Genomic DNA, 14800 nt, shown 5'->3' on the forward strand with positions numbered 1-14800 from the left:
CATTAGTGTGCATCTGAACTTTTTATAAGCTCTGATCATTTCAGGAAAAATGTCAAACTGCTATTTAGTCAGTGAGAGATTTGGACATGCATAGGAATGGTAATTAATGAAACACAGTCTTACAAGAAGGGTAAATTGGAGTTCAGATCTCTTTTTCTTTCCCTCTCTCTCTTTTTACAACTTTATTGAGATAATTTACATGCCATAAAGTTCACTAAAGTGTACAATTCAGTGTTCTTTAGTGTATCTCCAGGGTTGTGCAACCATTACCATAATCTAATTTTAGAACAATTTTTATCATTCCCAAAGAAACCCCAGTGCTAATTAATATTCCCTTCCCATTATTTCCTCCTCCTAGCCCCTGGCAACCACTAATCTACTTTCTGTCTCCATGGATTTGCCTATTCTGGCATTTCATACAAATGGAATCATACAATATGTTGTCTTTTATGACTGGATTCTTTCACTAGGCATAGTGTTTACAACATTTATTTATGTTGTAGATGCTGTCAGTACTTCATTTCATTTATGTTCAAATAGTATTCTATTGAATGGATATACCACGTTTGTTTATCCTGTCATCAGTTGATGGATGTTTGGGTTGTTTCTACTTTGGGGCTATTATGAATAATGCTATTATAAATATTATGTACAGGTTTTTATGTGGACATGTGTTTTCATTTCTTCTCTGTAGATACCCAGGGATAAAATCACTAGGTTGTATGGTAACTATGTTTAACACCGTGAGACAATGCCAAACTGTTTTCCAAAGTGACTGCACATTTTTATATTTCCACCTGCCCAATGTGTGAGAGTTCCACCTTCTCTACATCCTCACCAACGTTTTTTATTGTTTGTTTTTTTAAAAACATTTTAGCCTTCCTAGTGAGTGTGAAATGGTGTTTCATTGTGACTTTGATTGGCATTTCCCTAATGACTAATGAAGTTGAACATCTTTTTATGTCCTTATTAGCCATTTATTTCTGTCTCTCTTGCCACCATAGATTCATTTATTATTCTTTAATCTTCCATCCTTTCTTCTCTCTGGAAATCTAGCACAAAACCTAGATAGGTAGGAACTGCATTGAGAGGCCATTTTTCTGTCCTGCAGCTGTGTCCCAATAAAACTCAAGGACAAGTTTATTAATATTGATTCTGAACCATTAAAATTACTAATTTTGGCTGCATTCAAGCCAGAAGATTTTTATTAAGTGCTTTGTTCAAACTAGTGGAATCTTGTGGAGTTACTTACCATTAGGCTTAAAATCTAGTAAGGAATACAAGTTAAGTCCATCAATAAGTGTGAAATAAGGAAGAAATAGGTAAATATCATTAGAAAGGTATTGCAGAGTGCTATCTATGGCTGAAGTGAAAACCTTGAACATGTGCATATCCTTTGGCCTAGCAATCCATTACTAGAAATCTATTTTAAGGAAATAGCTACACATTTCCACAGAAGTTTAGATACATGGATATTTACCAGAGCAATATTTCTGTTTGTAAAAAAAATCAAACAGTTCAATAGGTAGGTAAATAAATTATAATCTTTGCCCAAGTATTATTTCTAATTGTGAAAAATCAAACAGTTCAATAGGTACATAAAATTATAATATATCCATATAATATTTATACATTTATTTAAAATTATGCACAAATATGTTTATTATATAATATGCAGAAAGTATGGGAAATCTTCTGGGGCCAGGAAAAGAAGTTGGGATGGGAATAAAACCAGAGAGGTAAACAAGTGAGTTGATACTGCACCTGGCTTGGGGAGAAGGGATTGGGGAGGGACTTAGTTTCAGTAACTTAGGGATTTAGGTTTCAGCCTTCACACAGGGCCAGGAGAGAAGACTTAGGGTCTACTAAAGGTAACTGATTCCCCAGCATGCAACCAGAGTCATTACAGGGCTACAACCTCCAGAAAAGGATAGATTAGAAAAAGTTTCACTCAACAGTGGAGGTGCCATGGAACTCTGAATGTCTTGGGTTGGTCTCTGAGTCGAAAAAAGAAATCTATTTTGAGAATTTGTAATCAAAGACCTATAACTCATGTAGGGTTGGGGCTCACATTATGATACCTGAGTTCAAGAAGACCTCAAAGTAAGAAATTAACAAAAAATTATCTCCCAGCCAAAGGCCCCAGGGTACTTGTCAGAAGAAGATTGCTTGGGTCACCAACTGATCAAGTTTCCTAAAGATGAGCACATAATCCACAATTCAAGGTCAGTTTCTTCTACTTCATATATTTTTTTTCTACAAGATTCTTCATTTTTCAGAAGTCTGAAAAGAAGGTCCACATTCACTCTTATCACTTTCATCTTTAAATGTTGCTTCTTATTTCTTTCTGGCAGCTTGGAAATCCTGCCTTAGTTAAACTATAAAATCGTGACGAGTATATGTCAGTGAGGATTATTTCTGAGTGGAACTAAATGGGCTCTCTTAATGTGCTGAATAACAACATGCCAAAATGATCCTTCAGATCAGGAAACAGTTAAGCAATTTTTTTTGCTGCTTATGTTTCTTTATTGTTGGCATTTTGTGATTTATCTAGTAACCCCTTATCTGTAGTCATACACACTCCTATTTTTAAAAATCATCTTCTTTGGCCGGGCGCGGTGGCTCACGCCTGTAATCCCAGCACTTTGGGAGGCTGAGGCGGGCGGATCACAAGGTCAGGAGATCGAGACCACGGTGAAACCCCGTCTCTACTAAAAATACAAAAAATTAGCCGGGCGCGGTGGCGGGCGCCTGTAGTCCCAGCTACTCAGGAGGCTGAGGCAGGAGAATGGCGTAAACCCAGGAGGCGGAGCTTGCAGTGAGCCGAGATCGCGCCACTGCACTCCAGCCTGGGCGACAGAGCGAGACTCCGTCTCAAAAAAAAAAAAAAAAAAAAAAAAAAAAATCATCTTCTTTAAACCATTGTTATCTATTTGACTAATTTCAGAGCACTTTGTCTTTATAATGCCAGCCAGTGCATCTGTGATTCTTTGCTTTGCAGCATCCACTGCTCCATCTATGCTTTCAGTTTCTCTTTAGTATTTACAAATGTGTAATTTGTCAGGTATCATAGTGCATCTTGCTTTAACCGTCATTATTTATTCTTTAAAATGAGTTAGTGCCATTCATTTATAACTTTTTTCTTTTTTTGGCTTTTAATATCTGTAAGTATCATTTATAATTTGTAAAAAAAAAAGTATTATTATTATTATTATGAGACTACCACTACTCTTGAAATCTTTTGCTCTAGGTTTCTGCTGACTTGTACTTCTTCAATGATGGATGGTGTAATTTATTTTAACAGAAACTCAATTTTTTTGATGCTTCGTTCATTGATTTAGAAACTCATCTGGCTAGATAGTCCTGTTTTTCCTCTTTCATATTATTTTTACTTTTAAGTTTTAGTTAAAGCTCGGAGGTGGTGTCCTCCATAAAGTAGTCCTATAGATTGCAACAAGGGGACAAGCAGACAAAACCATGTCTTGTGAAAAAGTGTTTAAGATTCTGGAGATGATTCATCTAAAAAAGAGAGGACTCAGGAATATTGGGGCAATGAGGGAGTTGGGGAATAAACAAGGAAGGAATTCTAGCCTTAATATGCAGAGGAAAATGTTAATTAGAACCATGCAACAACCAGATAGATGACATTGCAGATGAGGTGTTTTTTGTCAGTAGGATTTGAAATATCAGGCACAATCCTTAATCATGGACCCAAGATTTTGCTCCATTTTAGACTTGTATAATATGCTTTCCACAATAGGAAGAAAAAATAAGCGTATGAATTATGACATACACAGTTCTCTTAAAATTTAATTGTTTCAATCATGAGATGAAGCTTGAGAATAAGGTGCCATTATATTTTATAACTATTTTCCTCCCACATCCTTAGAAGAAGAGATTTCTCTGTGATATCACCCATGTTCTTTTTATGGTTTTTCATACACTTACCTTTGGGGCACCATATGTGGAAAAACAAGGCAGCACTTTTGACAAGTAGCCTTTATTCTCTCTTTACTCTTCAGAATAGTCATTAAAGGAACAAGTGAGGAAATATTAAAAGCATTTTGTTTCTGATAAATAGAAATTATTCTATAAGTATATTTACATACTCATGGATATGATTGGTTCTTTGTTTTTGTTAACACCTAAATGAATTTAGTTATCGTTTCTAAACTAGACAAAGTTTATCTCATAAAGAAAACAAAACAGAAGAAAAAATAGCAAAGCCTGGATTAGCCGTCAGTTGTCCCACAGTTCCACAATGGGGCACTATTGAGTTTTGCAAGTTGCCCTTTAGAGAAAGGGAACCTTGATACAAATGATCACCTAAAAGGCACTAAGTTGATTTCTCATAAATTAATTATGTAACATGTAGTTTTCTTTAAATGGAAATAACAATTCCTCACTAAAGAGCTGAGTATATATTTGTGTAATCTTACTTCAAATACATTGCAATCTTCTGTTAAATGGTATCAATTGGGCCTGAATACTTTGGAGATACGAACAAGCCTATGCTTTCTCTATAAAAATGTAAAAATATGCCAGTAGTATGCTAGATTAGAAATTCTCTTTTAGGCTTTGGATTTGTGAATATGGAAAGAATTATTTGAGTATTTAGATTATTTTTAAGTCATCTAAAGTCCCATTAATTTGCAGTCCCTTCAAATATACACTTTGCGTGGGTTGAGACGATGCCATATATAAATAACCAGCTAATTTGATGACGAGAGCAAACTGGTTGTTCAGCATTGTGTAGGTAGATCAGATGAATTATTTATTGGTTCTGTTTTCTTTTGAAGTTGTTCTTTGTCATCATTAATGAATGTATAAATGTACAGTATTTACGTATGCATTTTTCTTACTAATGTTTTTTATTCCTGTTGGATGAACGAGCTTTTGTATAAGAGCAATTCTGAGAAGAAAGGGAGAAGAAAATGAATGTGTTATGTAAAACATTGTTTTATTTTTCTGTCTTGCTTCAGAGAAAGGAGATGTATCCTCTGGAGCATCTTGCTCTGTCCATTTTTGCCCGTTAGCAGAATTACCCACCTGGTGAGGAGCACATTGGAGAAATCCGTGGTACATTTAGATGGGAGGGGTGAACAAATGAGAATCCACTATACTGAGAGACAGTGTAAACATTTCATAAATTCTGTACCCATGATACTAAAAAAAGCACAATTATTAAGGCCTCAGTAGCCTCTTCCATGACGCGTAGTACGCCTGATAAGTAAGAAGGCAAAGTCACAGTGTGACCCAACCGATCCACGAGATCTTCAGTGAGTCAACGCAATAGGCAAATTTCAGAAGTGGAAATAACAGAATCCACTCTGGTTAGTTTAAGCATGACATGGATTTGTTAGAGAACATTGGGAATCTCACAGAATCTCTGAAGAGAATCTAATTTACCTGGCATACATTTGGTGAGAGGAAACTCAATCACATTTGCCGTGTTCTACTTTCTACTTATTGAAATTCTGTGCTCATTTTGGGTGCAAATCAAGTCTCACTTCCTCCCGGAAACCTCTTCTGGCTCTCTCAGTCCTGACTCATCTCACAGAAGTCTGGTACTTAGAGATGTAAGAGGTTTCAGAGACATTCAATCCAACCTTGCACGCAGTGGGACCTGGAGTATCCCAGGAAGAATGTCATTCGGCTTCTGCTTACCTTCACCTAGAGAAGGACAGAGCTTTGCCTGCCAGCAGAGGAACCTCCTCAAATGGTAAGTCCTTAAAGGTCTTTTCCCAATGGCCTGGAAAAATATTATGTCATTTTTATGTTGTTCCAGATATGCCAGTCTGTGAGTACCATCATGGCTATAATAACACTTACCATCTATCTCCCCTCTGGAATATCCTGAGAGACAGGACATTTCCTTAGTCCTCAGTCATCATAACCCCAGCACAGTGCCTGGCAATTAATTAATAGCCACTGAACAAATACTGGTTTCTACATTGATAGTTCTGGGGGCTGGAATGGCTTGTGCTTTCAGCCTCTGCAACATGGTTCTGTTAACAAATCTCATTTGAGCACAATGAAACTCTTTCTTAAAGAATATGGTATGCATATACCAACTAGAGCTCATTTAATGAGTAGAAAGAAAGCCAGAGTTACTTCTTTCAGAGATTAAAAAAACTAAATTGCTAGCACTTTTAAAGAATCGAGGCCAATGCTTAATCATCCAAACTAGATTTTTTTTTTTTTTTTTTTTTTTTTTTGTGGAATTAATATCAAGCTCATCTGTCTGTTGTTTCTGTACCATGTTTTGTTCCTTTCTTTGAAGTTCAGGCCTGCATGTCTGTCTGCGACCTGAGACATTCCTCCCATTGTCTATGATCTTGTAACTCTTACCTGAAGTGGCTTTGATATGACATTGACAGGTTTCTTCTGCACTCTGGTCATTTGAGCCTGAAATCAACTCATTTGGCCTATTACCTCCTCCTTGCCTGTTGAAGGCCATGCGTTCCATTTTGAAAATGATTCCACTTACTGAAGAACAAGGGACAACAAAGTAGCCTGATAGGCCTGGCTTCTCCCAGTCATCAAAGAGTTCTGTGTGGAGTCACACTGAGTTCTTTATATTTTTGTTTCTCCCCATTTCATCCTCTTCCCTTTCTTTCCTCTACTTCTGTCCTTTAGCCATTTTGGAATTAGGGGGGATCTTATGGTCAGGTTTCAGTTGTTAGATGCAGGCATTACTTTGAAGCCACGTGCTCTTTGAGAATATCTAAGCATGAAATCCTCCCCCTCTTTTCTCAGATTTATTTGAAAGTCTCTTAGGCTTGCTGTTTAGTTTTTTTTCCTGACCATAAAAATAAAATCGGTTCAGGGCCGGGCGCGGTGGCTCACGCCTGTAATCCCAGCACTTTGGGAGGCCGAGGCGGGCGGATCACAAGGTCAGGAGATCGAGACCACGGTGAAACCCCGTCTCTACTAAAAATACAAAAAAATTAGCCAGGCGCGGTTGTGGGCGCCTGTAGTCCCAGCTACTCGGGAGGCTGAGGCAGGAGAATGGCGTGAACCCGGGAGGCGGAGCTTGCAGTGAGCCGAGATCGCGCCACTGCACTCCAGCCTGGGCGACAGAGCGAGACTCCGTCTCAAAAAAAAAAATAAATAAATAAAATAAAAATAAAATCGGTTCATTAGCAAATATTTAGAAAACACAGAAGAGTACTGAGAATAAAATAAAACTATTTATGTTCCCCTCAGAAGATTCTGTTTTCCATTTTGGGGTGTGCGCTGTGGTTACATTGTAACAAGTCCCAAAATATGCTTTGCACCTCTCCTTGTATGTGTGAACTTTTGTCTTTGGGGGGTCACAGAATATGAGACAACATAAAAAGTCCCATTTAACATTTCTGGTTTAATGTAAATGTGTATAATCTATATATAATACAGTGGGATGACATTTTGAGGTATTAATTGATTTTTTTCTTCCCAGACTTCCTCTTACCCTCGTAACTTCCCCTCAGATGGGTCAGGAGACAGGAGGCTTCCTTTGCTTCAACGGAATCTGTCATGGTAGAACCAGGTGACAAAGGCTGCATACTCTGATTTTCAATTTCAAAAACTATAACCAGGAGTGAGACTGATGGATCAGGAAAAAAATGTAGTCAACTCATTTCTTTCCATTACCTTTGTCTTTTTCTATCACAAATATGTGGAAATATGACAAAAGTTTTATTAGGACCTATAACAAAAGAAAACTCCCAATTACAACAACAATAACAAAAATTATCAAAAAATAGTCCGGGCATGGTGGTTCATGCCTGTAATCACATCACTTTGAGAGACTGAGGCAGGCGGATCACCTGAGGTCAGGAGTTCAAGACCAGCCTAGCCTGGCCAACATGGTGAAACCCAGTCTCTATTAAAAATACAAAAAAATATATATAGCTGGGCATAGTGGTGCATGCCTGTAATCCCAGCTACTTGGGAGGCTGAGGCAGGAGAATCCCTTGAACCTGGGAGGCAGAGGTTGCAATGAGCCGAGATCACGCCACTGCACTCCACCCTGGGTGACAGCATGAGACTCCGTTGGAAAAAAAAAAAGGACAAAACCACCCTAAATTATCAAGAAATAAATTTCAAAAGAAATGTACAGGTCTAACATACAAAAATTAGTATAAAAATGAGTTTACAGAGGTTCATAAAGGAAGACAAGAAGGCAGAAATAAATGTAGAGAGAGATACGTCTTTTGGGTGACAGGAAGACTTACTACTACCAAGAGGCTAAATCTCCCTAAATGAACTTGTAAAGTTCAGGCGCTCTCAATCAAAATCTCATCAGGATTACTTGTGGAACCTGACAGTATCATCCCAAAGATCAAATGGAAGAGCAAACATGCAGGAATATTGAGGAAATTCTGAGTTGAGAAGTATGAGAAAACTTGACGACAAATCAAAACTATTATGAAGCTGTACAAAACTGGTGCAGGAATAAAAATCCAGATCAATGGAACGGAATAGATATCTGAAATAAATTCTAAGGCATATGAAAGTTTTGTTTCCCCAGATTTACTGCAATAATTTCCCAATTTTAAAAACTATAGTCTCCTATCTCTTTTATTAATCCCTTTCTAGCCTTTCTCCCCAAGACAACCAGAGTCATTGCCTAAAAACATAATAGGGTTATATATAAACCTGTGGCTTAAAAGCTTTCAATGGTTTTCCTTGCACTTGGAATTAAATCCATATTCCTACACTGAGTGGCCAGACCCGCTACGCCCGCTAACCTCTCTCACAGCATGCCTCTCCACGCTCAGCATGTCTCAGCCACGCTGGCCAGTTTCCTTCCTCCACAGAGCCAAGTTCTTTCTCCCGACAGTGTTTGCATGAGCTGCTCCTTCCACGTGGAGTGCTTTTCCCCAGCTCTTTCCCAGGCTGGCTCAATCCTATTATTTGAGCTCCAGCTCCCATTCAGTGGAACTTTCTTCAAGCAGTCTGGAAGAGGAAACTGCCCCACATCAACGCTTCATTATTTTCTCTCTGCGGTCATTTGTTTCCTTTGCAGCACTTTGCAAGTTGCAATACTTAATCTGTTTGCTTAGCATGCATGGTCTCCTCCTCTCTACTCTGTATTCCACCATGGCTGGGACCAGGCTCTGCTCATCCTTGTCCCTCCGGCATCTAGCACAGAACACGCCGCAGCAGTAACTCAGTCAGTGTTTGTGGGGTGAAAGAAGGAGTGCATACATACACGGATAATATAGTTAACTCTTTGAATCAGTGGGGAGAAGAAATGATGTTTGGGCAACAGGGTAGCTCTTTGGAACAACAGACCCCACGAATGCCTTACCTTCTTGCATAAAAATGAATTTATGGTTAATCAAAGTTTTAATGTACAATTTTAAAAACATAACATTTTTGTCTCCACCATCTTCATTGAGTTATAGTTGACAATACAAATTATATATATTTAAGTGTACGATGTGATTTACTGGAATAGATGTACGTTGTGTGATGATTACCAGAATTCAATTAACACATCTATCACCACACAGTTACCATTTGTGTGTGTGTGTGCGTGTGTGTGGTGATGAGGACACTTAGGATCTACTCTGTTAGCAAATTTCAAGTAGACAATACAATAAACTATAATCACCATGCTTTACATTAGATCCGCAGTACTTATTCACCTTATAACTGAAAGTTTGTAGATTTGACAAATATCTCCCCATTTTTTTCCATCTCTGAGCCCCTGGCAACCACCTTTCTACTATCTGCTTCTATGAGTTCAACTTTTTTAGTTTGCACATATAACTGAGAACATTAACTAATTGTCTTTCTGTGCCTTATTTCACTTAACATAATGTCCTCCAGGTTCATCCATGTTGTTGCAAATGGTAGAATTTTATGATTGAATAATGTGTGTGTGTGTGTGCATGTGTGTATGTGTGTGTGTACATACCACATTTTCTTTATCCATTCATCAGTGGTCACTTATGTTGTTTCCATATCTTGGCTATTGTAAATAATGCTACGATGAACATGATAGTGCAGATATCTCTTAAACATACTGATTTGGGCCGGGGGAAGTGGCTCATGCCCATAAGCCCAGCACTTGGGGAGGCTGAGGCAGGAGGATCACTTGAGGTCAGGAGTTTGAGACCAGTCTGAGCAACATACTGAGATCCTGTCTCTACAAACAATTTTTTTAAATTAGCTAGGCGTGGTGGCATATACCTGCCAGCTACGTGGGAGGGTGAGGTGGGAAGATCACTTGAGCTCAGGAGTTCCAGGCTACAGTGAGCTATGATCACACCACTGCACTGCAGCCTTGGTGACAGAGCAAGGCCCTCCTCTTAAATATATATGTATTTCATTTCCTTTGTGTATGTACCCAGAAGTGAGGTTGCTGGATCATATTGTAGTTTAGGTTTTCATTTTTTGAGGAATCTTCATACTGTTTTCCATGACTGTATCAATTTACAGTCCCATCAACAGTTTACAAAGGCTCCCTTTTCTCCACACCCTCACCAACACTTGTTATCTCTTGTCTTTTTGATAATAGCCACCCAACAGGTGTGAGGTAATATCTCCTTGTGAAAACCTTAACATTTTCTAAAGAAAACATAATATTTTTACGTATCTTGTGAGGTAATACATGTGTATAATTCTTTGTGGGTTAAAAACAAAACAAAACAAAATGTGATAGAGGCCATATGTGGCCTAAAAGCTTAAAAGATTTACTGTCTGGCCCTTTAAGGAAAAGTTTGGTCATAACTAAGAAATGTCTTGTATCTTTTGTTAAAAATTTAAAATCACTCTATCTTATGTTAAAAAAAAATTGGGGCATTGATGTATATAAAGCTAATGTCATAAGCAATATCATTGTCTTGACTTTCAGTGTAAGTTGATGTCACTGTGAGCTAATACATGTGTGTAATTCTTTGTGGGTTAAAACAAAACAAAACAAATACGATACAGCCTATATGTGACCTAAAAGCTTAAAAGATTTACTGTCTGGCCCTTTAAGGAAAAGTTTGGTGATAACTAAGAAATGTTTGTATCTTGCATTAAAAATTTAAAATCACTCTATCTTATGTTAAAAAAAATTGGCATTGATGTATATAAACCTAATGCCATAAGCAATATTATTGTCTTGACTTTCAGTGTAAGTTGATGTCACAGAGACCACACCAAAGGCAATGGTTTAAATGAAACAGAAGCTAATTTTTACCAGGCCAAGCAGTTCAAGGCTGATAGGGTGACTGCAACCTCAATCTGTATCTTCCGTTTCCCAGCCAATGGGAAGATGGACAGGCAAAGGGAAACAGGCAATTTCATCTCATCCAGAAGTTAGTCTCATGGACATGGTGTGCATCTTTTTTGTTCACATTCTGTTTACTGGAATATGGCCATGTCTAGCTGCCTGGGAGACTGGGAATGCTGTCTTTAGATGGACAGCCTTCTTCCAAGCTTGAATGAAGAAGCTCCATTATTAAAAGTCGGGGAGAATGATTACTGATGGACATCTTGGAGTTCCTGCCACAAAGAGTAACTTGGCCCCAAAGCTACCATGCTTATTCCTCTCTTCTCACTAATATTTTGCCTTAGATTAGTTTTAAAATTAGTTAGATTTTCCCTTTTTGAAACTCAAGATTCAAAGTTCACAGAGAGGTTTACGCTTTTCTTGCCAGTATCAGTTCCCTATCTTTGCAAAAGTTTATTCATTCTATCCCAGGTTAGCAAACCCATTGCCTTTGTAATAGGGACTGATTCAGAAAGCCAAACTATGCATTTCAACATAATCTCTGCTCCAGGCATTCATTTTTAAAACCCTTTCTCTCTCGCAAAGTCATGTTCATCAACCTAATTTGTAGAGCAGCGGTCAGCAAACTTTTCCTTAAAGGGCCAGACAGTAAATCTTTTAAGCTTTTAGGCCACATATGGCCTCTGTCACATTTTGTTTTGTTTTGTTTTTAACCCTCTAAAATGTAAAAAATATTGTTAGCTTTCAGGCTGTACAAAAATAGGCTGCTGAGTTGGATGTGGTGCAAATGCCATAGTTTGCTGACTCTTGTTGCAGAGCAATGTATGTCTGTATATTTCTCTTGAACAGTGGGGAAGTGGAAGTTACGTTATTCCAGCACCAGATGGTATATATCCAGGAACTATAGGGAACATCTTGCTACATCTGAACAATGACTACAGCTCTGTAACCCCAATGCAGCTATGTTTGCTGCTACACACTGAGTCTGAGGGCCAAAAATTATAACACAGTCAGATCCTACAGCTTTATGCTCTCTATATATCATGTTGCCAGGATGAAAGTTGAAGTTTGAGGTTCAAGGTTGAAAGATGAAAGTTGAAATTTTTTTCAATGTTATAAACATCAATCTGTATATACCTTTGTTGACACCGTAATAGCTCAGACAATATATAGCTTACAAATGACTTTCAAATTCCCAACTTTAAAATTCATACAGACTGCATAATCTATAAATATTCATTATCGTTTGTTATATAAATCAGCAAGTATTTATTGAACGTCTACCATATGCCAGGCAGTGTACTAGACGGCGGGAATACAACAGTTAACAAAACAAAGTCCTTACTCCCCAGTAGGGGGAGCTCACATTCTAGAGGAGAAACATGGACAATAAATAAGCACATACATTTAAAACACAGCCGGTGATGACAAGTGCTGTGATGAAAAACAAAGCAAGGTAAGGAAATAGATATTGTTTGAAGCGACTGTTTTAGAGTGGTAAGAAGGTCTTTAAAATGAGGTGAGAGTTGAACTCAGTCAAGAATGCGATGCAGAAGCAAGCCATACGGTTATCTAGGGGCTATCTTGGGAACTGTGGAGGGTGGGGGGAGGTGCAGGGAGCAGGGTAAAGACCTTCAGTGAGGTGTGTTTAGGATCAGGAGAGGGCCAGCTGGCTGGAGTGGAGAGAGGCTAATAAAGCTGGAAAATATAGGACCTTTTAATTCATTATAAGGTCTTTGGATTTTATTTTGCGGAGATGGGAAGCCTTCGAAAGATTCTGAGCAATGAAGGGTTATGATGGAATTGAGGTTTTAAGGGAGCTGTTATCGTTGCTGTGCAGAAAATACAGTAAGGGCAAGGAGAGAATCAGGTGCACGAGGTGGGAGGTTATTATAATTGTGCAGGTGAGAGATGACGGTGGTTGGGCTGGGCGGTGGTGAGAAATGTAACTATTTTCATGTGGTTCAGCACATAAGAAAAGTTTGTCTTTAATTGTATATATTTTCTAATCCCGGAGGAATCCAGTACCACCTAATTGTCTATCCCAGAATAGGCACTACTAGCCAAAGCCTCTTACAATGGAAAACACAGGCTAATTAAACTAGGATTTACTATATGGTTTACTTTTATATCTCAAAATCTAGACATAGCCATGTTATAATTGCTAATAAAGGGCCTTGGCTATAAATCAGGATGACTTCATGAAGCAGTACTTGCTTTTAATATTGAAGAATTGACAGAACTCTATTTAGAACTGAGTTATGTACAACACTAATCTTTCAGGGATGGCTTGATTTTCAGTCCTCTGTTTCCATCATTGGATTGCTTTGTTGCAATGGGAATGAACACAAACAAATGTAACACTATGCCTAACAATGCAAGGCAACAACTGCATACAAACAAAGCTAAGCTCAAAGTGCACGCTCAATTAATCGTTGTGAATGACAACTGCGTGATAAAGTTTAGTATTTAAAACTTAACACATTTAAGTGCTGAGGACACCATAGAAGATTAAATGTCTATGAGTACCCTCCAAGTTAACTTACTTTTCTAAATTACTTCTAGGGAGTGGCTTAGGTACAGGGTAAATAAAGCTTATTTTGTCTCCATTCTTCCATTTCTCTGCCATTTTTTTTATTCTCCAATTTAAAAGTTTTAATTAAAAAGTAAACTTTAATGTCGAAAATGCAAACTTGGGGAGAGCAGAAAGATCACACACAAGCTGTCACTTCACACTTGGAGGGTTGCAAGTGGCCCGGCAGAGCTGCTCTTCACTTCCCAGACAGTGGGGTGGCGGCTGGGCAGAGGTGCTCCTCACTTCCCAGACGGGGCGGCGGCTGGGCAGAGGTGCTCCTCACTTCCCAGACGGGGCGGCGGCTGGGCAGAGGTGCTCCTCACTTCCCAGACGGGGCGGCGGCTGGGCAGAGGTGCTCCTCACTTCCCAGACGGGGCGGCGGCTGGGCAGAGGTGCTCCTCACTTCCCAGACGGGGCGGCGACTGGGCAGAGGTGCTCCTCACTTCCCAGACGGGGCGGCGGCTGGGCAGAGGTGCTCCTCACTTCCCAGACGGGGCGGCGGCTGGGCAGAGGCTCTCCTCACTTCCCAGACGGTGGGGCGGCTGGGCAGAGGTGCTCCTCACTTCCCAGACGGGGCGGCGGCTGGGCAGAGGTGCTCCTCACTTCCCAGACGGGGCGGCGGCCGGGCAGAGGTGCTCCTCACTTCCCAGACGGTGGGGCGGCCGGGCAGAGATCTCTGCCATTTTTTAAAGTTCCCTTCAATACTAAGTTTGGAATTTTTTTTCCCTCTCCAACATTCCCCAAACTCACTCACTAGTGGATTTTTTTTTTTAAGTTATTTGTTTCTCTTAAAAAAACAAAGAGGAGGGTATTTTATGAAGGCAAAATAGGTTCTCTTGCTAAGACTAATCTTTAATCTCTTACTTTATTGATAGTTATATAAAAGAAAATGTACAGATTCAAATACCCTGTGCAGCTTAATGAGGTTTTATTTATATATATACTCATGCAACTACTATCTTGATCAACATATAACACATTTACAGCATACCAAATAATCCTTTCTGCTC

At 39.0% G+C, this 14800-nt stretch overlaps 1 pseudogene; it reads left to right on the forward strand.

Annotated features, from left to right (window-relative positions):
• Window positions 1-13900: 13900 nt before the first annotated feature.
• LOC144333650 (uncharacterized) lies at window positions 13901-14547 on the forward strand (annotated as a pseudogene).
• The last annotated feature ends 253 nt before the right edge of the window (window positions 14548-14800 follow it).

Source organism: Macaca mulatta, chromosome 13, assembly GCF_049350105.2.
Source record: "Macaca mulatta isolate MMU2019108-1 chromosome 13, T2T-MMU8v2.0, whole genome shotgun sequence".
Classification (NCBI taxonomy): domain Eukaryota; kingdom Metazoa; phylum Chordata; class Mammalia; order Primates; family Cercopithecidae; genus Macaca; species Macaca mulatta.